We start from the raw sequence: 26419 nt of genomic DNA on the forward strand, positions 1-26419 counted from the left end.
ACAATTTAAAAAAAAAAACCTCACTCAGCTAGGGATACTTGATCTTTTTTATTGACTTCACGGAGCTATTTGCAATTTTACAGATGACATTTGAGTAAGTTCCACGTGCAAGTAGCATGAAGAAATAGAGCTTATAATAAAGCCTCGTGGGTTATAATCAGCCTTTAAGGGGGAAGACGAGCTCGCCCGATGTCAGGCGATACTTGGCAATCACCTAAAGCAGGAAGAGGTGCTGAAACCACCCATCCTGTGTGAAGGAATAGCGGCTCTTTTACAAGGAATCCTTGCACGGAATAGACGCAGTTTTTCCAGAATGCTGATATTTTAGCAGTCACAAGCATTCATGCCTGAGGAGCATATTAACTGTGTCACTTTACACTCTTGTCGTGGGATATGAGCTAATGTTTAGCCTATTTAAGCGCTAGCACCTCATTCGCTTGTCTTTCGATATTTTTTTATTTTTATTACAGGCTTCCATTTCCACTTAATTAGTGCCCGGGGTTTTAATTGCAGTTTAGGAAGCTCATTCATTGGCGTGGGAGTGTGATCTGGCATCTCGAGAGGCAGACCAAGTCCTCTCCAAACCTCCCTGTGGTTTTTGCATGTTTTTTCCCACTCTTGTTCTTTCTTTCCCTCTACCCTCTTCCTTTCTTTTTGAACACCACAATGTTGCTGAGCTTTAAGCGTAACAAGCTGCTGTTTTTTTTTTTTTATGGAGAATTAGCACGTCCCAACGCAGCGCTTTTAAATCCCCCCCCCCCGACCAGGCACGTGCCAACAGCCACACATTTAGCATACGGAAGCTATGATTTCAACCATTGTCCGGTCAATATTGTTTTATTGCTCCAGCGCCACACTACTGGAATAGAAACCAAGCAATTCATGACCCACACGGATGCTGCTTTCTTTCCCTTTTCCCGAAATTTCTTTTTGACTTCCCCCTCTAGCTCTTCCTCCACGTTGTGCCCATCCACGGCTTCCCGCGGGCACCCTTGGGGCTAATTAAACCTTAATTACATTTGTTGGAATTGATTTGTGATTTAGTTTTTTCTCAGTTGTTCCAGCTCATTGGCCCCCCTAGAAATGTCATTAATGCACCATTATTTTCGCGGGCGGCCTAATTAAAGGGACATACTCACTGGGTTTCCTCGGATGAGATGCTGGGAAGGGGAACATGTTGGCATCTGGCACCCCGGTGATCCAAAATGGGAAAGTCAGTAACTTAACGTTTTGTGTGCCAGGGGGCTGCTTGGGAAAGACGTCTAGTCATGTTTTATGGCAGGACATTATCATATGACATGGTTGTTTGGGATTGATGCCCGGGAGGAGGATCTTTTTCATTGCCGCGTTGTGTTCATCTCTGCCAGATTTAGCAGAAGCTAATATGGAAGCGGACGGATTTTTGCCAAGAACACCGTAAGGCAACGCGTATGGAGCCAGAATACTTTCAGTCATTTGGTTTCAATTGTACATAAACACCGACACCCTCGGGAAAATGCTGGTTTGACTGGATTTAAAAGAAAACAACACCCACCTGTGCTGATAAAGTTCACTGATACACACAAAATGCATGCAGAAACGTTTAAATCCAGATGTCGTAACAATACAAACCCGTACATATTATGATTTTATCTGTCTCCGTGTGTTGCTTCGGCGTTTGTGCTCAAATGGTTACTTTTTGCATTTTCATGTGCCAAATCTATATCTGTGACGAATATGAAAAGATGTCTTTTGCATCATCCTCGTTCATCTCCATATGAAGACATTCTGCATGAATTACATCTCGATTCTCCTTCAGAAAATAGAAAAACGGGAGAACGCGGCGGCAAATGAGTTGGCAGCTGTTTACGCTTCTTTTAAAACACTGTTCTTTTCCTCAGGGAGGCTTGTGGGAGAGGGGGGGGTTTAAAAGGGAGAAAAGGAGGGGAGGGGGGGAGAGTTGTGGTGCATTTACATGTGGAAGCTCAAAGCAGTAACAAGCTTTCCCAGCCTGCTGTGGCCTCATATGGCCTACAGTATCCTGCTTCTCCAGTGACAGCTACCATGTTCTCCGTTTTTTTTTCTTTCTGCAGCTAGCTTAGTTCCGCATCACACAGTCTGCAAAAATAGGCTTAATATTTTTTAACCAATTTTTAATCGATTTCACTTCGGTCCTCTTCCGAAACGATGTCATCTGGGATAAGCTCCGCCTTACTTGTCAATCAAATATGGATGATTGTGTACAGTCCAATTCACGAGCTAACAATCGGCCTCCCCAATATGTTGCTTGACGGCTATGTAGGCCAACTACTTTATAGATGGCTGGGTTGGTGAGAGGCAGTGTGGAGGGGGGTGAGTTCACACGAGTTTCTTGCTCATATCTCGCAGCTCACTTGGCACGATTCTAATCGCCCTCCCGATCTTGAAATTGCCATCTTTTGGGGGTGTTCCTACAGCAGTAATAATCCATCACGGCAATTCAAAGTCTGCACCTTGAAAAAAAAAAAGCCTTTAAAAAGTCTAGCATAAGCTAAAAAACATCAGATCGTAATAATGGCATACATGAGAGATGTGATTTTACTTGTTGCTTGCTGTGGAGGGGAAAATAAGCAATACAGTGAGAAAGTGTCACTTTGTTCGTTATAAAATTGATTTGTAGTACTTTACCGGAACCCTGCAATTGCTGAGTCATCTGGAAAAAAAAAAAAAAAGCAATGACTTTGCACTCGGTCCTGAGTAATCCAGCATAAGATGACATTTTTAGCTTCGTTTACGGCGTTGGAGAACAGCTCAGCGGGCCCCAACAAAGTTGGAGATAATACGGGATAAACATTTTTGATACGGCTCAGACGTTCTTCGTGCAAGACGTCCCGGATTCCTTCCTCGTTGCCGTTGAACCGGAAAAGAATGGGTTAAACCTGTCTGTGAGCCACATCTGGGAATCATTTGAAACATTCCACAAGGCTTACCACATGTTTTCAGATGGACTAAATCCTGCGAAAGACTCGGCTGTCAGAGGTTTGAAAAATCGTTTTTTTTTCCTTTTTTTTTACCGGGAAGGGAAAAAATGCGAAAATTAAACCGTATAATGGCTTTTTTTTTTTTTTGCTCTCGCAGGTGATTGGGTGGATACTTTGTGTGTGGTAAAATGTTTGCAAACATGTTTTTGTGGCCTGCTTCACACAGTTCAAAGGCAACTTTCGGGGCATTTCCAACTATTTCCGTGCAATTTCATCAACCCCATTTTATTCTTAACCCTTCTTGGCACTCCAATGCTATAAGAAGGAACAAGTTGAAATTCAAGTAGCTTTTCAGTGCACTCAGTGCAACTTCACGCTTTTAGTTTATTTTGTGGCCTTGGGTCTTACCACAAAGAATAGTGACACCCCCCCACCCCCTTATAGTTTGAATGACAAACTAATAAAAGCGAGTTTACACTGTGATGAATAGTAGGCTGTCTGGAGTTTGAAATAAATATGCGGCTTGAAACAGACAGTGGCAGACAAGAGGAATGAAAATTCACAGTGATTGACCACCAAACCTTGGCATGACCTCAACCTCAAGTTATCCGACAAATCTTTACATAAGCTTGCCACAACTATGGCCGCACTCACTCCAGAGAAGATTGACACCTGCTATTATTCCACCCGAGATTTTTGCATTGGATGCCCCGCTGTTTACTGACATTAAGGGAGCTGGTGAGTTTTTTGTTGGCTGCACAGAGGGGAAAGCCCCCTCTCCATCTTTGCCACCCTGTCACATGTGGTATGCGGCTCCATGCTGGGGTGGGGTGGTGTGAAAGAATCGATCGGGTCGGCTAGTGTTACAACGCTTTGAAAATAGTTCTGCACTTTCGTACCGGATAGTAAATGCGTGCCGAGGCCGTTTCGCGGTTGGGAGCAAAGCGGATCGTAAAAGGAAGCTCGTAAAGTGAAAGGTGAGAAGGTTTGTTTTGAATCATACAAATTTGGTTATTAAAAATAAATCGAATGGAACTGCAGTTTCAGAGCCAATCAAAATAATAATATTTTAATATATGATTATTTGAATTTATGTGCATTGAATGCTTTTGAAACCAGATTTTATGAAGCACATCAGAGTTGTGCAGTTTTTGTGGTTGGTGCCCCCGCCATTTTTTTTCAGATCTAACCGTCGCTGCATGTTTTAGTTGAAGCCACAGAGATATAATTGCGTACGTCCGCTTGAGTTCAACTAACCGGGATCTATCTGCGGTTATATCTTCAACCGATGAACATGATGTGTTTATCGGAAACTCATCTCCTTCATTTGACTGGCGCTTTAGGAGATCAAGCTAGGTTGGTACTCAATGCTAGCAAGTCAAAGTAAAGCAACCACTTCTACCAGTGTGTGCTTTTAGCATCGATGTTACATTACTTGTGTGTGTCTGTGCGTGCCCTGTCACCTCAACGCTCTCCACCCCCTCGAGCACCGCATTCCTCACATACATGGTGATGTGTGACAACTGACATAGTTTAGTGCCACTCACAGCATAAGAGCCTCTTAAGACGCTCTCTGTAGCCATATCAACACGATAATAAAATTTGCACAATGTGCATTTTAGATACAAGAGACATTTTCTGTCTACTTGAGGTTGCCATTCTCACATTGTACCTGCGACTTTGAGTGTGTACGGCTTTAAAAGGCGGGGCCTGGTCCGGTGAGTGCCGTGGGTGTCAAGGAATGACAACGTATATTTATTTATTTATTTTAAGCATTGACGACTAAACTAAACCCAACTGACGTCAGCCAGATGCCATCTTTGAACAAATCTTTGAATGAATGTGCCCACAAAAAGAACAACTGTGTAAGTGTATTCGTCATAAGAACACAGAATGGGAGAAAAGCCAAAGGCACATTGTGTCAAAGTCACACTGCAGAATCTGTGGAGGATATTTTCAGCTTTAATGGCACTCTCAGCAGGACACGGCGGCACAGTCACGCAACAGAGGAGGGACCAGGTTGTTTAAAAATTAATGCAAAACATTTCCCACGTATTTGAATAGAGCCATAACGCTAGCCGGGCATCTTGCCGTTCCGAAGTGATCGTTTCTCGGCTTTTGGGCTCAAAAGTGGAACGGCATCGGGAACTTATTATGACAACCGACAACATTTTATTGTTTGGGTTGAAGCCAGAAATGAGAAACCCTACTAAATTCATGAAAATAATGATTCGATGGCAAAATAAATATTACAATGTTATATATTGTAAGCATTTGTGGCTATTTCTGGCAGTTGCTCTGAGAATTTATTTGTTTTTAGAAGCGCAGGCTCCCTGCCTTTGTTCCCATTTCTTTGGGCTTGATTTTCAGCCAGAGTCGACATTGACCAAGTTTTGTGAACAAAAGGCTTTAATTTGGATATTTTATAACTTGTGTGGTGCATTCGATATTTGTGGTCTGCATAAGGCAGAGGCAGATGTTTAATTTCCTTCTTGATGGGTGGGCGTCCTCTCCAACTGTTTGCATACAAACATAAAAAAGACAATTTGCCATCATTTAAAGCATTGCATGTACGGTGAGTTAAGTTTTCCCACCCGTAGTTTAGACATTCGGAACACTCCCTGACTTATTTTCTCCATTTTATGATGATGGGTGATATAATCTTTTTTTTTCAGCTCGCTTCCATAGCCTGCAGAGTAATACACATTTAACTTGTGTTTACATTTTCGAGCTACACAACAACCCTTTGACTCAAAACCTAATATGATTGTGGGAATGTCAAAGGGGACATATTATGGAAAAATTGACTTTTGTGTATAAATAGCTGGGTCTCTGGAGTGCCGACCCTCCCATCAAGCATGAAATTAAACAACAACAACCAAAATCTCAGGCTTTTCTGAAAATGAGCGTGTATGAGCTGTTCTGTGACGTAAGCAAAAATAATTATGGTATAAATATGAACTTTTTAATGCGGAAAATAGCCAAATGAGTGCTCTATTGCTTTAAATTGTGAAAAAAAAACGCGCATAATGTGCAAAGGTTTAATATTATGATTTTTATTATTAATATTATTATTCGTGCAGAGCACCGTGCACATCTGGAGTGGAGCAAAGAAGTGCAGGACGTCCACTCTCCACCACTGGACCTCATGAGAGGAAAGGGGCGGGCTCAACGCCGGGGTTGGCTTTCCGAACCGAAGCGAGTCGCCGATGGTTGCCATCGAGAGGAGCTGCGCTCCAAACTCGTCTGTTCTCCCAACGCGGTGCGCCGGCCCTAAACGCACCGTTACGCACCGACTGGTTCTCATTACGCACGGGGAGCGAACCGATCCGCTCGGGAGGACAATATCGAGCCCCAGCCGGCAAAGTTTGAAGGACAAGCAGGGGTGGAGGCAAAGCTGCGTGACCGAACTTCCACCGAACAGCCCCGGAAGGGATCAGGAGGAGGAGGACTATCGAGGAGGAGCCAACAGGTCCCAGGTAGTTCTCCAACTCTGACAGCTTGTCAACACTTGATAACGCGCGGCTCAACGCCGCCGGCCACCTCCATCACCTGGCGCTCCAGACTGACACTCGCTAATTTGACGTGTGTTTTATTTAAAAATAATAAACATTCGTGCACCGGCTTGCTTTGTGTGAAAGTCGGCGAAAATTGGACTTTTATTGTCGAATATTTTCCGGCGTCGATTGGTTTGTTTGTCAGCAAGCTTGGCTTGGAAATGTAATCTTGGCTGCACAAACAAAATGCTCACTATAGTTGGGAATATTTTATATGCATTGTCCCTGAAGTCAATAAATTCTGGGCATACAATTGTATTCATCTGGTAGTTGAACATTATCAAGGTTATTTCCAATTAATAAGGTAAGAATATTTGTAGCTTTCTTGTTTTGCAGCATGTCATAATAATAACAGTAATAACATGTAAATATATGGCAATAATATCAATATTGTGATATTCAACTACCATATTGCAGGTTTTTCCAATATGGTGCCGCCCTATTCTGTAGTGTCTTGCATTGTGTTAGCATTAAGCTAGCATTATTTCAAGCTACTCAAATATACAATGTGCAATTTTGAACTGGGTGAAAGTTAGTCAAGTCCCGAAAAGCACTCTTGCATCAGTGACTTGGCTCAAAATCCCAATTCCGAACCATTTGTAAACACCTCGCATTAAACCCTGCCAACATGTCAGCACTGTTTGTAGTTCTGTAACCCGGCAGAGTTATCTTGTAAAATTCCATCTCGTAAAAAATACAGATTATAGTCTGTGGAGATTTGATTAAACAAGTGTAACAAGCACTTGTGCTGTCTTTACACGCCTCACCTCACACACTGTATGACGTTTGATTTATTGAATTGTAACGTTCCTGCGACACACGAAATGACACCTCAGCCCACTTCCTGTTTCCTTTGACAGCCGGTGACATTCAGACAAGATGCAGTTGACAGCTTGTCATATTTGGGGAAGTTTAGTGTCTTTGAGGGTTTTCCTACCTTGTCATTTTTCCTGGTGGGTGTCGCTCGTAGTTGCACGTTATGCCGTTCGATTATCACGGAAATGTGTTTTCCCCACGAATATTTCACGATATTGCCCTTTGAGTTGGGAGTAAATCGACTTCATACATCTGGGCCTCTTTGACATGCATCAACGGGGTGTTGTTGGTCGCCTTGGTTATCACGTTGGACTAAATGTGTCATCAGGGTGGCGTCTGTGTCAAACTGGAAGTGCCCACTCATGTCTTCCTACTGGCCTGCCATATTTTTCTCCACTACTGGACAGTTGTTCTCTCTCCTGCATGTCAGTACTGTTACTTTTTTTGTTTCCATATCTTGTATCCTCATCTCGCTTGGCACAAATCTCCCCGATGACATTTTGTCACATTGTCGTGCAGCTTGAACTCGCAAAAACAGGAAGCGTTCGTTGAACTAGTGGTAAAGTTTGGATGGAGGTGGAAAAGCCCCCCCTCTCATTTTTTTCTGCTTTTTGTCTCTCCTAGTGACAGGTGCTTTGGTTTAATTTGGCCTGCAGCGCTCGACGCGTCTCCTCGCCACGGCAAGCCGCTCGCCTGCTTTTTTTTTTTTGACAAGCCCAAAGCTGTGGCCATGCAGCACAAACACACCAAGCACTGACAGGTGAGACGTGCTCCCTACAGAGACGTCACCTAGAGCTTGTTTCATGGTAAACACCTCCACCCAGTCCTGCCCCCACATTGTCAAAATGTACTATTTTGGTTCCTCTTTGTTTTCACTCAAAGCATCACTTGCAAAAGTTCAAATCGGAGTAACTAAAAGTATTCGACGCTAATAAGGCAGACGAAACGAAACAAGGCCGACTTTGCCCGAGTAAGTTAAAATAAATTGCTATATTACAGTGGTTTGGCTGTGGTGTCCAATGACGTCGTCAGTGCCTCAGGGACTGGGGTGAGTGTGGGAAAAGTGAGAGGGAAGAAGGGCGGGAGCTGATACCAAGAGAATGTAGCTGCAGCCGAGTGGGATTTTTTTTTTTTTTGGGGAAGAGGAGAAGAGTCTGTGATGTTGAGATGTGAAAGCTCCACTCATGTTGGCCGGCGGCACTTAGGCAGGCCCACTTGTGCATACTGATGTGTTTTTTTTTTTTTTCTGATTATTTTTCAGACACGCCAGGGTTAACGCTCCTCTCTTTTAACTCTCCTTCCATTCCTCTTTTGATGGCTTTGATGGTATTAAATAATCTTTACGCGTCAGAGTGCACCTCTCGCAGTGTTCGCGTCAGCGGAGCGAGAGCGCAATTAGGTCAGGCTGGTAGAATAACCGTTTCATCCCGGCCTTAAAGCGGCAGGACACCTCGTGCTTGATATTCACCTCAAGCCCGGAGAGGGTCGCTTGCAAAGCGGTCCGAGGCCGGCGGGGTCATCCAAGCACACGCTGAAAGAACCTTGTGTCTTTCCAAGGAATGTCTGATTAATTTGATCGATTTTTACGGTCAATCCAGGTTATTTTTAGGAAGATAACCTTTAACAACATATATATGAGAGTGATGCCCAAATTTGCATACTGTAAATTATATAACGTTGTATCTGTGGAAATTACATTTATCTCCTTTTTGCTTCCAAATGACTTCATCAAATCGTTTCTATAGATGGAGGCGGCTCATATGCACAAATTAGAAGATAATTCCCATGAAGCCTTAAGAGATAAAACGTGTCGTTTACTGAGAGTTGAAGCTCATCAATACACGGCAAGAGTCTGCGTTTCCATGGCTAATCTCTTTATTGCATGTCTCGTGACAAAGTGTCCCAGAATGGATCGTCGCTGGCGATATTTTAGGTTCTTCAACTATGTTAATTTGCCTCAAGAATCAGGCCACGTTTCCCCCCCCCCCTAATGAGGTTGAGATAAAGACCCATATAACACATTATCCTTTTATCGATTGGGACTGCGTTTCACGGCATAAATTGCTTTGCCCGACCTTGAAATCATTGACACATTTAGTTGCCTTGAGTTGTTGTATTGCTTTTCTGTCAGTAGAACGGATCCACTCATGAAAGCGGTGCCCTTAAGACACAAATTCTGTTCTGCCGCCACACTCGTAACTTGAAACATTCATCCCTGCTGTTTTGTCATGGCCACCAGGGGGCAGTACAATGCAGCAGCTTTGTAATAATAGTCGTTCTTCACAGAGGATAAAGAATATGCGTTTTTTTCCAGACACAAAAGGCTAGCCTAGCTTGATGACTGCAATTTCAAGTGAAAGAGCTCTATTGGTGTTATGATGTTTTGTTATCAGAAAGCCAACAGGGCCATGAATTTTTAATATACAATGGAATTTGAGATTGGAGCCACGTATTAAAGAGGAATTGCGAAAAGACAAGATATTTTTGCACCGGATGGCGTCAGTTATTGTCTGGATTGCATTATCCTTCATCTTCGTAAAGCCTCCGTAAGACCTTGCAAAAACATGACACACGTGCACAGTTTCCAATCACGACGCAGTGCAAAGCATTCCGACCCTGGAACAAATCCTCTCCATTGTGCCTCCCGTGCGTTGACTGTGTGTTAGCCAGCTGGTGCAGTCGCAGCTGCTTGCACATTAGCTCAAGTTGCGCGCTTGCATTCATCAGCACCGAGCGAGCACGGCGGCGGGGGGAGATAATGGGTCCAGGACGATGATGAGTCCTTGCTAGCCGCGGCAGCTAGCATGTCCTCGGCGGCAGTGTGTCCCCCCCCCCCCCCCTTCTCCTCCTCCCACCCGTACTGCACCGCTGCCTCGGCTCGTGAGCGTCACGACTATAAAGCTAGTGAGCCACTTATTTTGTCTGTGCGGGCTGTCGTCATGGTGCAGCCAGACTGGGTGATGAGCCATCAGGCCTTATCACTGTCATGTTGCACTGAAGAGCCTTTTGGATGGCTGGATTTCTCCGCTCCCAGCTGCCGAGCCTGAATTACCGCCTCATACGATTGAGTGAAATGATTGCTGGTGTGCAACTTGTTACCTTGTGTGGAGCTACTCGCCTTCAAATACTCCGGCCATACATTTATTCGGCATCCCGACACAATTTCATCTTTGTATTGTGGTAATCATTTTTTATCGTGGCGTCCATAAAGAGGTGACTGCGGAATGCAAATGCAGCCACGCTAATGGAATCGTAATGTAATGAAGTGCGCGTAATATGACCAATAATGAGGTGTGGTTATCGAGCGTTGATGGCGTCAGTCTCGCCTTTTTGTTGTTTTCGCTTCTCGCCGCATGACAACCGCTTCGCTACAAAACCATTAGTACAGGGGTGTCAAACTCATTTTTATGGCGGGCCGCATTGTAGTCATAGCTTCTTTCGGAGGGCCGTTATGACTGTCAACCCAAATAAATGTACGAGCACCTCATATTATATACAGTCAAAGCGACAAAACAAACTGACAAATAACTCGTTTTCAAATCAGACGAGTAAAAACTGGTCAAATATTAAAAAAAACCCGGATATTATTAAAAGTGAAGACAATTTGCAATTCTAGTAATGACACACGAATCTAATGCACAATTTGTCTTCGCGGGCCACATAAAATGATGTGGCGGGCCGTATTTGGCCCCCGGGGCCTTGAGTTTGACACCTGCGCATTAGTACGTCCGACGAAGATGCATGAAGATTGCACCTTTGTTGATTCGCCGGATATTGATCAATCGCCGCGAAAGTTACTCGTTGAAATTGCCGAATTAAATTGGGCAGAACTGAGACAGATGTGTCGCAGTAAATTAAACAAGCGGTCCTGTCTGCTGGCTGACAGCACAATGGTGATTAGGGTTTCACGCGAGCCGCCCGACATTATTTATAGCTTTGCTGAGGCCCGTCTGCACTTGAATAGACCCACAGTCCATTGACTGGGCACATTACGGGAGGCCGCTCGGTAGCAAGAGGGGGCTTCAAAATGCTTTTATTTCCTCATGTCGAGGTGTATTTTCATCTAAATGAAGGCGGGCGCCCCCGAGTGTGTTGTTTCTACACCTTACATGTATGAAATATGTTGACTCGCTTCCAGGCGGGGCTCCTTTTTCCTCCACGGTGATTTGACTTGCATTCAGCCGTTCCTATTATTATTTTTCTTTTAGGATACGTATGTCGGAGTGTGGGAAATGACATAGAACTGTCATTTCCAATTTGTTTAATTTATGTCCAGTAGGATAGCGCAAGTGTTTAATTGCGCCACTGTGTTTGTTTTAATTACAAAATCATTTGAAGGATGCTCGTTGCGTAAGAGTTTGTTATTAGTGCCCCAGGTCGGGAGGATTTTCTCATTCTTGTTTGGCACCAAGCCCAAGAATCCATGAATTTAGCGGGTGGCTGTCAGGGGCGCTGCTTGGGGGGTGGAGCCAAAACTGGTTCCTGCTCTCAATTGGCTCTTTGTCATTTCCTCCATGTGACTGAACCGTGTCTCTGTGGCTCGCTTGTGTGCAGATGCGAATACCTTGCCTGGCTTTCATTAGGCGTAAGCCTCCTATTTAACCACAAAGCAAAGTCTCTTCATCCTCCGACTATTGTTTTCATTTCCAATGAACCCGAGTTTGAAGCCTGGCTCACCATGCATGAAATACACGGCTTTCGCTTGGCACTATTGAAACCCGTGATCCAACCCAGGCCGTGCTCTCAAAACGGCGTCAATGATGTAACGCTGCCGCTGCTGTGTGCCAGCCAGCAAGACATATTTTTCCACTTAAGGGATTCCAATATTTGTCCGTCTCATGCCAGTGGTGGGCTCCTTTTCTACTTTGACATGTGGCGGAATCCTTCCGAGAGAAGCTGTCCGGCTGCTCGTTTAGCAGATTTGCAGGTATGATAAATGTTACTAATCACCTATTGGCCCCAAAGGTCAAGCCTTTTCCTGGTCACCCATCACCCTCCTCCTTCCTGCTGTCTTCAAACAGCACCCCGCGGATAGCCTTTATCTTGCTCGGGCAATATTTTGTCCAGATGACACCGCTATGCACTTTCCTTGTCTGCAGCCAAGTGTGAGATTGTTTATCTTCCACGTAGCCTCTGGAAATTCATTGATTCGAAAGGTGATTCCATTTGGAGAATCACAGCGGGAATTTTTATGTTCCCCGAGAAGGCCCGGCGACCAGTCCGGGGTGTGGTTGACCAGTCACTGGAATTTTCCATCCGGTTTCAAGGCATGGTGCAATGTTGCGGCAGACCTTCAGATGTTTCTCAGCGTACAGACTTGACTCAGGAGGTGACACGTTGGTGTGAAGGCACTTTTGATTGCTAGCAGCACAAATGTCCGCTTGTCTATTTGTAATTAATATCACTGAATGTACCGCTCTGTAAATTACATTTGCTTGCACAATCGCTGGCTTTGTGTGCAGCGCTCATGTGCTCCTAATGCTAACACAGCTGTGACGCATAAGATGAATAAATCTAATTCCAGTGTAAAAACAAAAAAATCTAATTTTACCACGATATTAATTTTTTATTCATTATATTTAATGCCCAAGTCGTTTTCAAGGGCAACTCTATCTCAGGTATGAATCTTGCTTCCACCCTCACAACGTCAAGTTTCCTGGATGAAGTCCAAGCATGCTCTTCCTTTCCCTTCCTCTTCTCAACTTTAATGTCTCATTTGAGACTGATTGAGCAATTTCACTGCTAAGCTGCGTGACTTAAATAATGTTTGATGAAGACTTGGCAAATCTATTTTGTCCTTACATTGTGCTTTGATGGATTGAGCCTGTATTTTTCGGCCATTTATCTACATTTTTAGTATTTCTAAATAACACCAAAAAAAAGTTTGAAGGGCTTTTATGGGGCGGTGTTAGGATCGAAGGTATTGTCTAGTGCCAGCGAGGGGCTTTGCATGAAAGTTCAAATTTGCATACAAATCTCCAAAAATGGGGATCTGTGTAGCTTGGGCAGGCAGCAGTTAAAATTCCTCAAGTCTTTCAGAAATGTTTTATTTGCCTTTGCTCCCATCACGGAGTGTCTCGGGAGGCTCCGGGCGCTGAGATCATAAAGCCTGGTGGAACATCAAAACACAACTTTTTTTTTTAAACACTTACCTTTCACATACTTGGTGCTGTGTAATTTTCCACAACAGTTGCTTTCCAAGCTAGACAACTTTTGAGGTTGCGTAGGCTCCACATTTTGAAAATCAATAACAACTCCAAGTATTTGTCATTGGGATGTCGGTTACGTAATCCATCGGTGTGTTTTCTTGCCCGTCGTATAGCAACTGGAATGTTTTATGCTAGGATGTGTCTGACAGGTGGCCGCGAGATGCTAATTGATGAATGATCAGGAGTGATATACGAGCGCCCGCGACTAGACCAAACATAAAGACCCCGAGCTTGGTTGCCACCCTAAATCATTTCCAACCAAGCCTGTAAAGCCTCATTTGCATATGAAAGAGAGTTTGGAGGACCGCCGTCTTTTTCAAATCTATTGTCAACACTTTGCGGCGACATTATGTTTTGTGGTTGATGAATAATGACAACAAAGATAGTCATGAAATAAGCATTAGTCAGCAGTAATGAATGATTCACATCACCACAAATAAAGTTGCTTTTCCTTCTTTTAGGATGTTAGAAATAATTCATTGCTGCATAGAAAGAGCTCATTGATTAATAATTAACGATTATCATTTTGTTTCTATGACCCCGCCATTGCATATTTGATCACAAATAAGACGTTGGTGACTTCTTTTTTGGCAACCATGTGACATCTGCCTCTTCCTCTCCTCAGTGTGGATGTGCTCCATCCCGCTGGGGAGGATTGCATGACCCTCTTCATTGTTCTGTTCGGCTGACTAAAGGACAAAGGCGAGTCTGGATGGAGCGTGTGTGAATTTGCATCCTTCCATTGGGATCTTCTATGTCAAGAAAGGTCATGTGATCCATATGTGACGAAAGGGGGTTTCCACTGCTGAGATCCAGAGGCAGGCTCAGATTGTGTTTATAGTTTGCTGATAGCGTTTTACTGAAGCCAGATTGTTAGTGGGGGGGCGGGTGAAATTGAAATTGCGGCTTTCCATGTTGATGGGCTGCCGTGACCTGACACCTGCGCTCTCCCGGTTCCTGATTGGCAGTGGCGGGTTAACGCTGTCACAATGACTAACAGTACGTCCCGCAACTGATGATTGATTTCACTTGAGTGTGAAAGCGGCTACGATGAAACCCTTTTAACCAGCAGCTCTTGAGGAACACAAATCACAGTCTCGGGTGCCAGTGATGGGTCTGACATTGAGTATCATGAGATACCGCTCTCCGCTTGCCGCAATTGAGACCTTCACATGTGGTAAATGGTGTCGCCTTTGAAAAGCAGATGGACCTAGCTGGCTGGGATCCAGCAGCGAGGGGGCCCCATTTTCTACTTATGTGTGCATTAAAGGTGAACGTCTGCAGTACGTTGCTTTCACCCATCGTCAGGGATGAAGATGTGATTCCCCAAGACTCCATTCCTGTCCACTCCAATCATCGCGCAGAGACCACCTCGTTGCACAAAATGGCTTCACGCCATCAAGTATAGTCGACATACACTTAAGATCCACAAACAGGAAGCAAAGGAAGGAAACGAGGTCATGACTCCAGCAGGCCACATTTTCAGCGACGACAACAGGAGTCCCAATAAGAAACGCGAGAAGGTCCGAGCGATCGGAAAACCCGACAGGGTGATTTCCGGCGGAGCCTTGAGAGTCACTAAAGCTGGAAAACGTGGCTAAAGAAGCACACAAAGCTCTTCACATCTTCCCCTTTCTTTCTTCCCATCTCTCAGAGCTTAAAAGCCGCAATCGATTGGAGGGGAGATTTCCACATCCAAAGACGGCCAGATTGACGTTTTGGGGGTAAGCTCGAATTTGTCGCTCCTGTCAACTCCACATAATTGGATCCCCCCCCCCCTCTGTATCAAACTCCATCTTCAGCATTGTGAGGTTATACTTTTAGTTTCAAACACTGGCATTGGCTCTTCCATCCAGCCCATCTCGCTCCTTCTTTCCTTCCAGTCATGATTTAGATGGGGACTTGTAAGTGGGTTGGGAAGTGGCCCCGGCGGTTGATGTGGAACACATGCCTCCAGTGATTCACACTCGGCGCGCTGTAGGTCACGGCGGTCTGCCTCGCCTGCCCACCTCGTTGTCTCGCGTGGCACTCCCGCCTCTCCATATTTGTTTTTGATCAGAATGAAGTTTTTTTTTCTTCCGCCTTGTGCCATCAACCGCAGCCATCCCATCCACTTTTCCCTCTCTTGCTCCAAATTATTATTTTTTTCTCTCTATACAGACAGAGGAAGCGATTCCTCGTGTCTCGCCTACTCGGATGGCTCGGCTCCTTATGTGACCACGTCTGACCTCTCCTTCACTCGCACGCTTACACGAACACATATGTGCGCATCCCGCTAACTGCTGTCATGCTTTCAATTACAGCGAAATTTTTCCATGTGGCACCCGAAACAAAATGATTACTGAATAATTGAATCATTCCGCTTTTTCTTCACCATAATCACTTGACTAAATATGCTTTTATGTAGTGCTGCTCCATTTTTACAATAGCCAGAAACCTCTTGTATAGTTTAATTTAGTGCGCGCTGTTTTTTTACGATCGCCGCAACATAACAAATGGCCTCGTAAAGTGCAGTTTTATCCCCACGTTTATAAGTGTAAATTAGTGTAAATCTTTTAGCAAGCTGGAATCACACTTAGTTATAACTTCGAACTCAACTTACAAATGAAGGCGCCAAACAAAAAGGGGGGGAGTTCTTCAAAGTATGCCTTGATAGCAAATCTGGAATATTTTTTAAATTGGAGCGTTGTTATAAAGCAAGCGCCCGAAAATCAGCTCGACGGTGTCGACGAGAGGGTGTAGCCGACCGTGCGGAGTAGTCTGCAGTTGCTCTTTGGGGCGCCTCCTGACAGGAACTTGGCAGGCAGAAACAAAAACAAACTCCCTGTGGTGGGCAAGCAGGCTGGGCGGTGCACCCCTCCCTCCCCTTCCCTCCCACATGTTGCCATACATGTCAGCTATTGGACTCCCAGATTCTCCTTGCACTTGTCATTCATCTCCCGCGATCTACCGCCGCCTCAGGGGGAAGAACCTTCTGCCAAGTGTCCCAAAAAGCATATGCGCAAATCCACGGCGATCATGATGTAACTAGCGACGGCTTTCCAATCCAAAACACGCATTCTCGGAATGGCGTCCAAACAAAAATACACTCCCGCATGCCATCCAGGTCCCGACATACGCGTAACATATGTCTCCGCCGTCCACTTTGCCGCTCGCCAAACACAGTAGAGTATTGTGCAGCCTGACTTGGTGCGTATCCAAAGCCAAAGAGAACCCAGATTGCTCAAACAGAAAACCAGCCGGCCTATCGTGGTTACAACGACGGGAGAACATCGAGCCTAGCTTGTAAACCGTTAATATGAACGCGACGTTCATTCTCCATAAAAGAGTCAAGAATATATTCTTCTAACAAAAGCGACCTCACGCTGTGATTTGTACCCAAAAACACAATTACAAACAAAAATAGGACTTTTGAAGGCGCTAAAACAGATATTGGGAACACAAGCCAGGACGGGGGGGGGGGGGGGGGGGGGGGTGCTGGATGTGCCACCTGTTCCCCAGAGACGCCATTAGCTTCCACGTGCATATATCCCCGACATGCCTTTGTTACCGCTGTGTGTAAAGCGCTCACTCGCATCAAGTAAAACCTCCCACCATCCAAGACAGCATCAAGTGATGAGCACACACACACACACACAAGGTGAGGATGTGAAGGAGGCCTCGGAGACTCTTTGCAAGGTGCCGATCGATGGGCAATGAGTGCGGACAAGAAGGTTTCAGGATCGATGGGGGGGCCATTATTGAGATGGGACTACTGGGAACGGAGAAAGGAGGCGCTCACGTGTGTGTGCGTGTATATGTGTGTAAAATATGCTGATACCTATTCGTAGCTTGCGAGCTCGCGGAAAACTTTAGCTAACGCTTTGACGTCTCGAAATACTTTTTTGGCTGGATGGCAATTTATATTGGCATTTGGACAGACTCTGCAGAGACGAATTCCTTAATTAATCCAAACAGGCACTGAGATCCTAAACCTAAACCGGTTTTCTCCAGAGCTTTTTCACAATTACTGCAAGACTCCCACATTAATACCTCCTCGAGCCACGTGAAAACTTTTGCTTATTATTGTTACTGCTTGATTTATTAAAGGCGTCTATCTGGGTCAAGCATCCCCCTTCCTCCCCCACCTAAATAAGCGCCCACCCCCCTCTATGCCTCTTCCTTTTGTCTCTCATCTGGTTTTCTGTTTTTGTTAAAGGACACTTGATTAATGGTGCCACTGACAAAGCCTCTGGCCCGCTCCGGGTTTGAGATAGGACTCCGATGGAGCTAAACCAAAACACATGTGCTCCGGACAACCCCGGGGAATCCCTGAGGGGAGAAGGAGAGGACGGACAGAAACTGCAGTAGTCACAAGTTGTCCATACATTGATGAAGACCTGAAACGGGTCTCCTAATAATTCCGAATCCAAATATTCCTCCCGGTTTGATAGAGAACGAGATGTTCCTGTCGAAAAAACCTCAACGTTACACGAATAGCGCCTCCGCCCAACATTCAGGGCTCGTGCCAGTGTAAGCAGGGACGCGGTGCGGGTTAGCTAGGCCGACCCATCCGGGAGACGATGCAGCTGGTCAGCAAGGTCACCGTCCAACAGCAACACCAGAGGAAAGACGGAGGACTTCAGAAGAGTCGTTCGCCGGCCTTTTTTCCCTCTCTCGGCTTTCCCGCGGGATGATCTTGAGGCCTTCCTTTGGCTCTACGGGGATTAACTGTGGCTTGCGGGGAGCCGAGCGAGGAGTCAGGCAGCGAGCAACCATGCAGAAACTGAAGCCGTCCAACAGAAAGTTATTGTTGATCCAGTTAGGTTGTGTTCACACTTGCAATGTTTACTTTTGCTTCTTTTTTTTTTTCCCCTTCAAGAACCTAGTGACTTCTTCACCGTATTACGCACGCACTCGGGGCTGACAATAAGGCGCTCGTAACACACTTTGCATGTGTTTTTAGGTTACAACAAATCTCGAAATTGACTAACAGGGTCGCGCCGATATTGCGGTTCGCATTTATCGTCATCCAAATCCCCGAATGTTTGACACACATTGGTGTGGTTTTAAAAGCTGATGTGGAAAATACGCTGGGGACTGTTAACAATAGACACGCTGATTAGGATTGACGGTCAAATGGGACAACGGCGGTTGTGTTTCTTGAATTAAACTGTGAACATGTTAATAATTCACACTGAAAGGCTTTTAGTTCTGTGGTTTGTTTCACTTTTCCACAGTCATAGCTTTTATCAGACTCCTCTTCTAGTTACCCGAAGATACTATGTGCCCAATCTAGTCTTTATCGCCTATCCCCGAGGGGGGCGGAGCTATTCGCTTTATAATTTACGAGATTTGCCTGCCTTGTTCTCTTTTCTCTTTGCTTCAATGTCAGATTTAGTATCTGGCCTAAGGCCTTAACAGCCTTGTATCGGATAACGTTTTAACTCTTGTTCAACCATCGAGGTTCACCTCTAATGTGGAAACTTCAGCTTAGGAAGTCCATTTTTTTTTTTCCAGAGCAATAGAAATAATCTTGTTGACTTTACTAATTGCACTGACAATGTTTTAAATCACAACATCATCCAATCCCAAACCTCAAAACTTTGGCCTGGTTGTCTTTCTTCCCAACTATTGGTCTCTCCTCTACTGTCCCATCCTTCTCGTCTCCCCGCGGTCTCATTACAGTCCATGCGGGTTCTCTTAGGCAAAGTCTCCGCTTGACTGAGCATGCCACTCGCACTAGCAAGGGGCCCAAACCCGCCCGTGCTCTATTATTACCACAAAGCTGACAGAGTATGAAGTCGCCTCCTGTTGCTGAGTGCGAGGTGAACACGGGCTTGCGTGCTTTTGAAGTGGTGGACATAAAAAATGCACCCACCTGCATAATATTTAAAGACGACTTGTAGCTCTCACACTGACACCACATACTGAAAACATTTGTCTTTTTTTTTTCCCAAGCCCACCTATGTGGTCCAACCTGTGGGATGCTCCGCTTGTCTTCCTTTCTACCGAGTGACTGATGTATGTGTGCATGTCACTGTTTTGCTAGTGTCCAGTTACACGGATGATGGGGCTGTGTGTGCAGGAATGAGCCAGCAGTGACCCTGGCAGGTCAACATCACCACCACATGAATCGTATATGTCAAGCACGGACCCCCCCTTGATAGTTTCTCTGCGGGTCACGTGGCATTGATGCATGCGGCCGCTCTCACCTGTTGATCTTTAAGTAAGCATTTGTATGATGTCATCGTATTTAAATTTACATGTGGTAGGCGAGCGGTAGCTTTGTCTCGCCAACATGACTAACGAGGCGTCCGAGCGTCACATTACTGTCCAACGTGCGGCCATTTTCAAAGACGCTCCACACACACTGGCAACACCCAACTTGTTTACAAGGGCCTGTCCTTATGATGAATAAACAGGGACGTGTTCGTTTTTTAATGATGGCGTACACAATCCGGCGCGCTTGAATATTGACAGAAAGATTGAGAGTGTTCTCAAGGGCCGTTCCAACATGACGCATGACTCTGGTTCCCCCCCCCCCCCCTCCTCCCTTGCCCTTCATTTTTACCCTCCCACCACAGTACCTCGGCTTTTTATTTATCTTCGACAGTGGCTTGTAAACACGTAAACACATTTATCAATTGGGGTCAGCCAATACGGAAAGCATCAGTTACACGGATGAAAAGAATGTGATAATAAAAACGGGGGGAAAATCGCAGAATAATGAGAAAAGACGTATGAAAGCGCATTCGGTTGCTCACTGGATGTGGAAAATGTGGTTTGCTTGTTACTCTTGAACTTACACCCTGCTGTCACAAGATGGCGCCAAAACCCTGGACCTGTAGGAAAGTAGTAATTGGTCTCAAGGAAGTATGTTGAAGGCATCTAGACAGGGGTTTCTTCATGAAATTTTTCAACGTGTGTGTAGAAGAGGGTCTTTATAATCGTGTCTTTGGGATTCAGGTTTGTAAATCACTGTAATAATTAACAGAGCCCCCTAGATGGCGGTGTTGTTTTGCTTTGTATGAATGATGATAGTTGTTTTAGTTTTTTTCCACTGGTATTAGTTCGAGTTATTGTTGAGTCGTCGCCGATACCAAGTACCGATACCACAAGTATGTGTCGATACCTGTTGCGTCTAAGAGGCTTCTTCTCAGTCCTGTTTTTTTTTTTTTTTTTGTGAGCTCATGTTTAGCTCTAAACCGCAATATTCCTCCTTTGACAATTAGCTGTTGACCCACTTTGAGCATAAAGGTGACGGCTCCTCACCCGAGGCGAATGGCTGAGTGGATGGTTAGCCTGGGGAGAAGGATGTCAAGGCTAATTGATTCCTGCATTTGTCGCAGCGCCGCTGATTGATGGCCATCTTGCCTTGTTGGCTTTTTTAACCCCATCATATGATTACATTTAAATGTGTAATCTCGCCGGGTGCGTATGAATGCGGCGGAGGATGGGAGTTGACGGCGGTGTAGCGCCCCGAGCGCCCCGTTCTCCATCACCCCCCCCCCGCCCGCCACCACGGCATGCTGATAAATGTGTTTTTCTTAAAGGAGTTTCTTTTAATGTTAGTGTGTGTGCGTGTTTGCTAATGCGGCGCAGGGCCGTGCTTCGGGGCTTGGAGGCAGGCAGACTCGGAGGCAGGCCCGCAACCTCGACCCCGGCATCATTTGTTTGGACGAGGGCCGTCAGCGCCTGTCGGGCGGCCCATGATGAAGTGTCAGTCGGTAATTGTCCCCACCAAGCAGCCACATCTCACGGGGGTGATGGGGGACTTAGGAAGAGGGGGACAACGGGGGAGGCAGGGAGCTGACAGAGAGAGAAATGACACTCTAAGCTCCTCCTTTCCCTCTCTGGCTGTTTTTTTGCAGACTTCGGGCCTCGGTTGCAACATAACGTGCTTTTGCAGCTACTGCGAGTTCCGATAGGATTCCTTCTATACGTTCAACCAGGTTGAACATGACGGGGCGGATTTATTCTACCGAAAGAAAGGAATGTGCCCTCCAAAAACGACGCCCCTGTCTGCGGATGATGAATGGACTCGGTGATTAGTTAGTCGAAAAGGGAGGTGCGCCGCTCGGGCCCTTTAATGGGCCATAATTCGGAAGATAACTGTATTGTCCCTATCTCTCTTGACATTTCAATCTAATCAGACCCTCCTCGTTAGCGCCGGTATTCCAAAACGGACGAGCCCGGGAGGGATTCGATGGCGGCGAGCGGACAGGGATGGCCCCCGTGGAGATCTCGCCGCGCAATTATTAGCGGCAGGGCCCGGGGACTTGTTTTATTTAGATTTTGTTGAACTGACAGCTCAGTTTACAAAGCTAGTGTTCATTTAGCAAGATAATAGCACAACAGATAAATATGCTGGGGATCCTTCGCACCTCCCCCCTGCACACTAGCAAACATCCCCGAGGAGCCACTTTGAGATCTCTCCTCCACTCCTTCTTCTCCACAGATGAGATGCTCAGTTTGATTAACACTTCTCTTTCATCCTCTTCATTAGCACCGCCACTGGCCGTGAAAAAGAGGCCATGAATTAGATTCCACTTATTCTGTAGACTGCGTCTAATTCCGCACAATGGCGCTTAATGGTGGGGCGTAATAGGAAAAAGGTGTTTGGAACTCATTCTCCGGATTGGGCGAGCAATAAACGCGCGCCGAGGAGCCAATTTCCTCCGTCCGAGCGTCGGACCTCCGTCAATGAAAACCACCTGGCGCTGAAGGAAGCGATTAGATTTGGCACCATTGTGAGTTTTCTTAAGCGGCCGTGGAGGGGGGGGTATTGACGCACCTTTCCCGAAATCTGTTTTGTTGCGCTCGGTCACCGGGGGACTTATTTTGGTCGCAGCGTGCGGACTTGGGCCCGAGCGGTGCCATAACAGCGTGAATGTGGCTTCCAAAAAGTCCCCCAGCAGACTAAACACTTTGAAAATAGCAGCGTGAGCAGCTGACCGTTTAGGGATAGCGTATCGCTGCATACGCACGCAGAACTGAGATAATGACTAGATGGGTTGCGAGTTTTTATTGCTGCGTGTTTTTTGGAACATAAAAACATCCAATGAAATTCAGTATGCTTCTTTTGCGCCAGCCAAAAACACAAGATACAATTCACATGCTATTTATGAGTATTCTAAGACTCTAATCCAAAAAACATCTCGTGGAAATCCATCACGGGCCTCTTGTAAATCATAGAAAAATACCACATACCTTTTTTTTTTTTTAATCCTATGAAACTAACATACCCTGCTCTCCAAATCACTTTTAAGTCATGTCAAAATATATATACTTGGCAAAATGAAACTTTGAATATTTGAGGATATTGCTGCCGGGATTTGTCCTAGTGGGGATACATAAAAAGTTGCTACTGAACAAATGTTTGCCATCTCGTGATACCTTCACTTATGAGTTGAATCCACGCCAATAGAGCAATAAAGCTAAAATTAAATTAACAGCAATTATCACGCCTCATATTTTCTTAGCGACAACACACCCTCTGAGCCAACGCGCTGTTCATCCTCATTCACTTTGATGTTGTTTTAATTTGTTTGACCTTTTTATTGAAACTGAGCTTGTCAGCTCCTTCTCATCTACCTTCTTTTCACCCCGTGTGTGTCCGAAAATTTAATATTGAGCTGCAGGAATGTGAGGTGTTTGTACGTTTTTTTTTTTTGTGTGTCCTTATTGCTCCCTGGCAATGTTCATCTCCTGACATTTGGGCTCACCAATTAAGTTGGCGTCATTTGAATCCCGAGCAAAGCAGGAACAGCAGAGAATCCTGCCATTGTTTTCTTTGCCCTGCTCTCAAAGCGCTGATGTTTTTGTGCGAGGAGGGGATTCCCGCAACCAAGAATGGGGGGGGGGTCATTTGTGTTTCATAATAATCATCAGTTTCGTAATCATCTCTGTGTATACTCTTTGTTTTCACATTGAAACGACTTGAGGAATTTTATATCAAATTGTCGGCTTCCATACTCGGAATGTGTCGACTGCTTTTGTGAAATTTGCTTGACAGCCACTGCAGCGCCAACAAATTCGGCCACACACACGCACACAAACACACACCCACAAATACCTGGCAGGAACACATCCCCGCTTCCTTTTTTTTTTTGCTTTTGGCCTCTAAGACCCCTTGGGCAATGTGTGAGGGTGAATTTGCATTGTGGAGTCTCACTTCTCCGGTTTCACCGGCACCGAGTCGTCCAAGTACCAGACTTGCACTCTTAACACTCGCACACAATGGAAAAGTGAAATATGAAACTGCGGCAGAGCTCATCAGCACATCCAGCGGAAGATCGGCGCACACCTTGACATGTACACCCCGACGATGTGTGTGCGTGTCTTTGTCCTGTCTCGCTGTCCTCTTGGCACGTAAATCATAATGGATCTCATTATCCAGCTGGGTCAGCTCGTGGGGCCCGTCTGGTGGGAGATGATAGCTGGTTGAATGAAGGGCTGCCATGACACACACACACACATGGCTCTGCATACGCCGTTGCACTATATGCCTGTTATTTGTCTCCTTTTCATTCGCGTACTATCCAGATGATAAGATGGAGATGACTCATAGACACACACACACCAGACATTAGCGTCTCAGCTTGCTATCAGGCAGACAGCCGGGTGATGAGATGCAGAGCATAAAAAAAAAAAAAATGGCACTTCTCCCTCTTCCTGCGTCTCGATGGCGCCTCCTCCCTCAAATGCAATTTGGGTATGTTTGAATAAAAGATGTCAACAGAAAAACGTCAGCGCTCACCGATTGCACGATGAGGGCGGGTTGCTGGTAACAAGGTTAGGCCGCACACCATTTGTTTGGACAGGAGCATTACCCAAGCCAATTACTGGATGGTATACCAGCGGCTTGCCAACGAGCTAATGTTTTCCCGTCATGCCTGCCCCTCCCCTCACACATGAGAAAGGAGGGGGCGAGTGGGAAATAGATTGAGAGAGAACAGCCCGGGGCAACCCCCACCCCCTCCCCTCCACCTGACTGACTGATGCAGCTAATAAACTTTCATTTAAGCTAATATTGCCCCTTTTTCGTCTTCCCCCCCCCCTCCATCTACTTCCAGGAGGCGAGGCGGTCCGAGCAATCGATGCGGGTAGTCTGCCGGCCGGATGCCCACTTGGCTGAACAGAGTGCCTCTTAATCAGTGTGAACTTCAACACAGAAAAAAGGCCGCTGCAGACCAACAGAGGTAGAAACGCCGTGTGATGATTCCGTTTTCGTGTGAGGTCACGGTTGGCACACTGAGGGCGATGTGGTTTTCTTCCCCCCTCGTTCTGTTTACCGTGTCCTGGACGTGTTGATGCTCGACACGCTTCTTGCAACCGCAGCACGCTTGCACCAGCAAACGCAATCATGTGTGTGCGCACGTGTTTGTATTTTTGTCCCGCCAGTGCTTCTGCAATTGATTTGCAAAGCATTGTGTCACGTGACATCACCCATGTCCGACCAAAATGAACTTTTTTTTTTTTTTCTCCCCCAGTCCAAAATGTGTAAATAATTGGCCACCTCAGACTGACTAGTTCAAATGATGCAAGAAGGTCAACAACTTAGCGTGCTTCCTTAATCGAGATGATCTCCTCATGTGCCGCAAATCAAGATCCATTAAGAGCGATTAAGCGCCGACAAGTATAGCGCAGTAAATCAGGGTCATCCCGTGGACCAGACAAGCAGAGGACAGATGAAGAGCGAGTCCCTCTGCAGAAGAACCGCGTGGACAGTCCAGCACGTGACAAATGGACAGATCAGATATTAAATATTATTTAGATGATGGAGCAAGCCTCCTTCCACTCTACTAAATGACCTTGTGATTTGTTGATCCGACCTCACATCCAAAAAGTGAATCCGGAGGCGTGATACAATAGGCGAGGCAGGCGGTGTCACTATTTTATAATAATACCGGGCAATAAAAATAAATCCCGCCGGCTAATCATTTACTCAACGCTCTTCTCCACCCTCCCGCCTGAACCTGGAGCGATTCGGCATTACCCCGCCACCGCCGCCTTCAATTACACCATTCATCATGTGTCTTATCTGCCGAGCGCCTTTGATTGAGTGTGCAATAGGCAAAGCTCCTTTACAAATGTGTGTGTGTTGCTTTTGACAAGCATGAATTTGGGAGAATGTGTGTGTGTGTGTGTGAACCCACAGCACATCTACTTGAGTGTATAAATCAAGCCAGATAATCGCCCCCCCCCCAACTCGCTCTGTGATCCTCTCAGTCCCAGCGAGCCCATTCTTCTTCTTTTTTTTTATAACCTTCTACTGTCCCATCCTTCCTTCTCGCTTCTTCTTCTTTAGAAGCCATTTGTCTGAGGTGGGGGGGGCATCTCATCTCCAACAGCGTTAGAAGACAGGCGACAAATTTTAATAAGCAAGCGGGTGCTGTAATTTAGCAGCCTGGGAGGGCGATTAGGCTGATTGATGCCGGGTTTGCCTAATGGCCCGGCCTCCGGCTCCTGGTCCAAATTGGTAGTAATGAAAGTTTTGTGCAAATTGAGACGGAGGTAAAGGAGGTACCTTTTTCTCACTCGTTGGCTCCACCCCTCCCCTCCTGTCTCTCTTTGTTACGCTCCTGTGTTCTCTTTTGTTTTCATTTTGTCCGTTTCACTTTGGTTGTTTAGGGCCGGGTTCGGCCGTCATCGCTCACGCCGGCCCGCCGCTCGGCCTCGTTACGAAAATCAATGCGTGTCTCATCTGCTGTCGCTCTCCTATTCTCTCTTTCTGGAGCTTTATTGATTTTCAGTTGTTCATTTCCTCCCTTCTTAAGAGCCACCTATTATTCTCCTTTTCAGCTCCACTTGAGTAGTTTCCCGCAGTCACCAAAGTCTTCGTTCATTTTCTTAACAGACTTCATCCGCTTCAAAGAAGAAAAAAATAAAATAAGACAGCTATGTTGTTGTTTAG

General features: G+C 45.7%; 1 protein-coding gene across 3 annotated transcripts in view; it reads left to right on the forward strand.

Annotated features, from left to right (window-relative positions):
• Positions 1 to 6046: 6046 nt before the first annotated feature.
• Positions 6047 to 26419, forward strand: part of raraa (retinoic acid receptor, alpha a) — a 69274-nt gene continuing 48901 nt past the window's right edge. The window contains exons 1-3 of one of the 3 annotated variants that reach the window (XM_037278461.1): positions 6047 to 6418; positions 15176 to 15245; positions 24579 to 24704. The gene's annotated coding sequence lies outside the window, so the exon portion shown is untranslated. Of the gene's footprint in view, positions 6419 to 7957; positions 8073 to 15175; positions 15246 to 24578; positions 24705 to 26419 lie in introns of those variants that run through there. The other 2 variants (XM_037278460.1, XM_037278462.1) reach the window with 2 other exon arrangements.

Source organism: Syngnathus acus, chromosome 19, assembly GCF_901709675.1.
Source record: "Syngnathus acus chromosome 19, fSynAcu1.2, whole genome shotgun sequence".
Taxonomy (NCBI): Eukaryota; Metazoa; Chordata; class Actinopteri; order Syngnathiformes; family Syngnathidae; genus Syngnathus; species Syngnathus acus.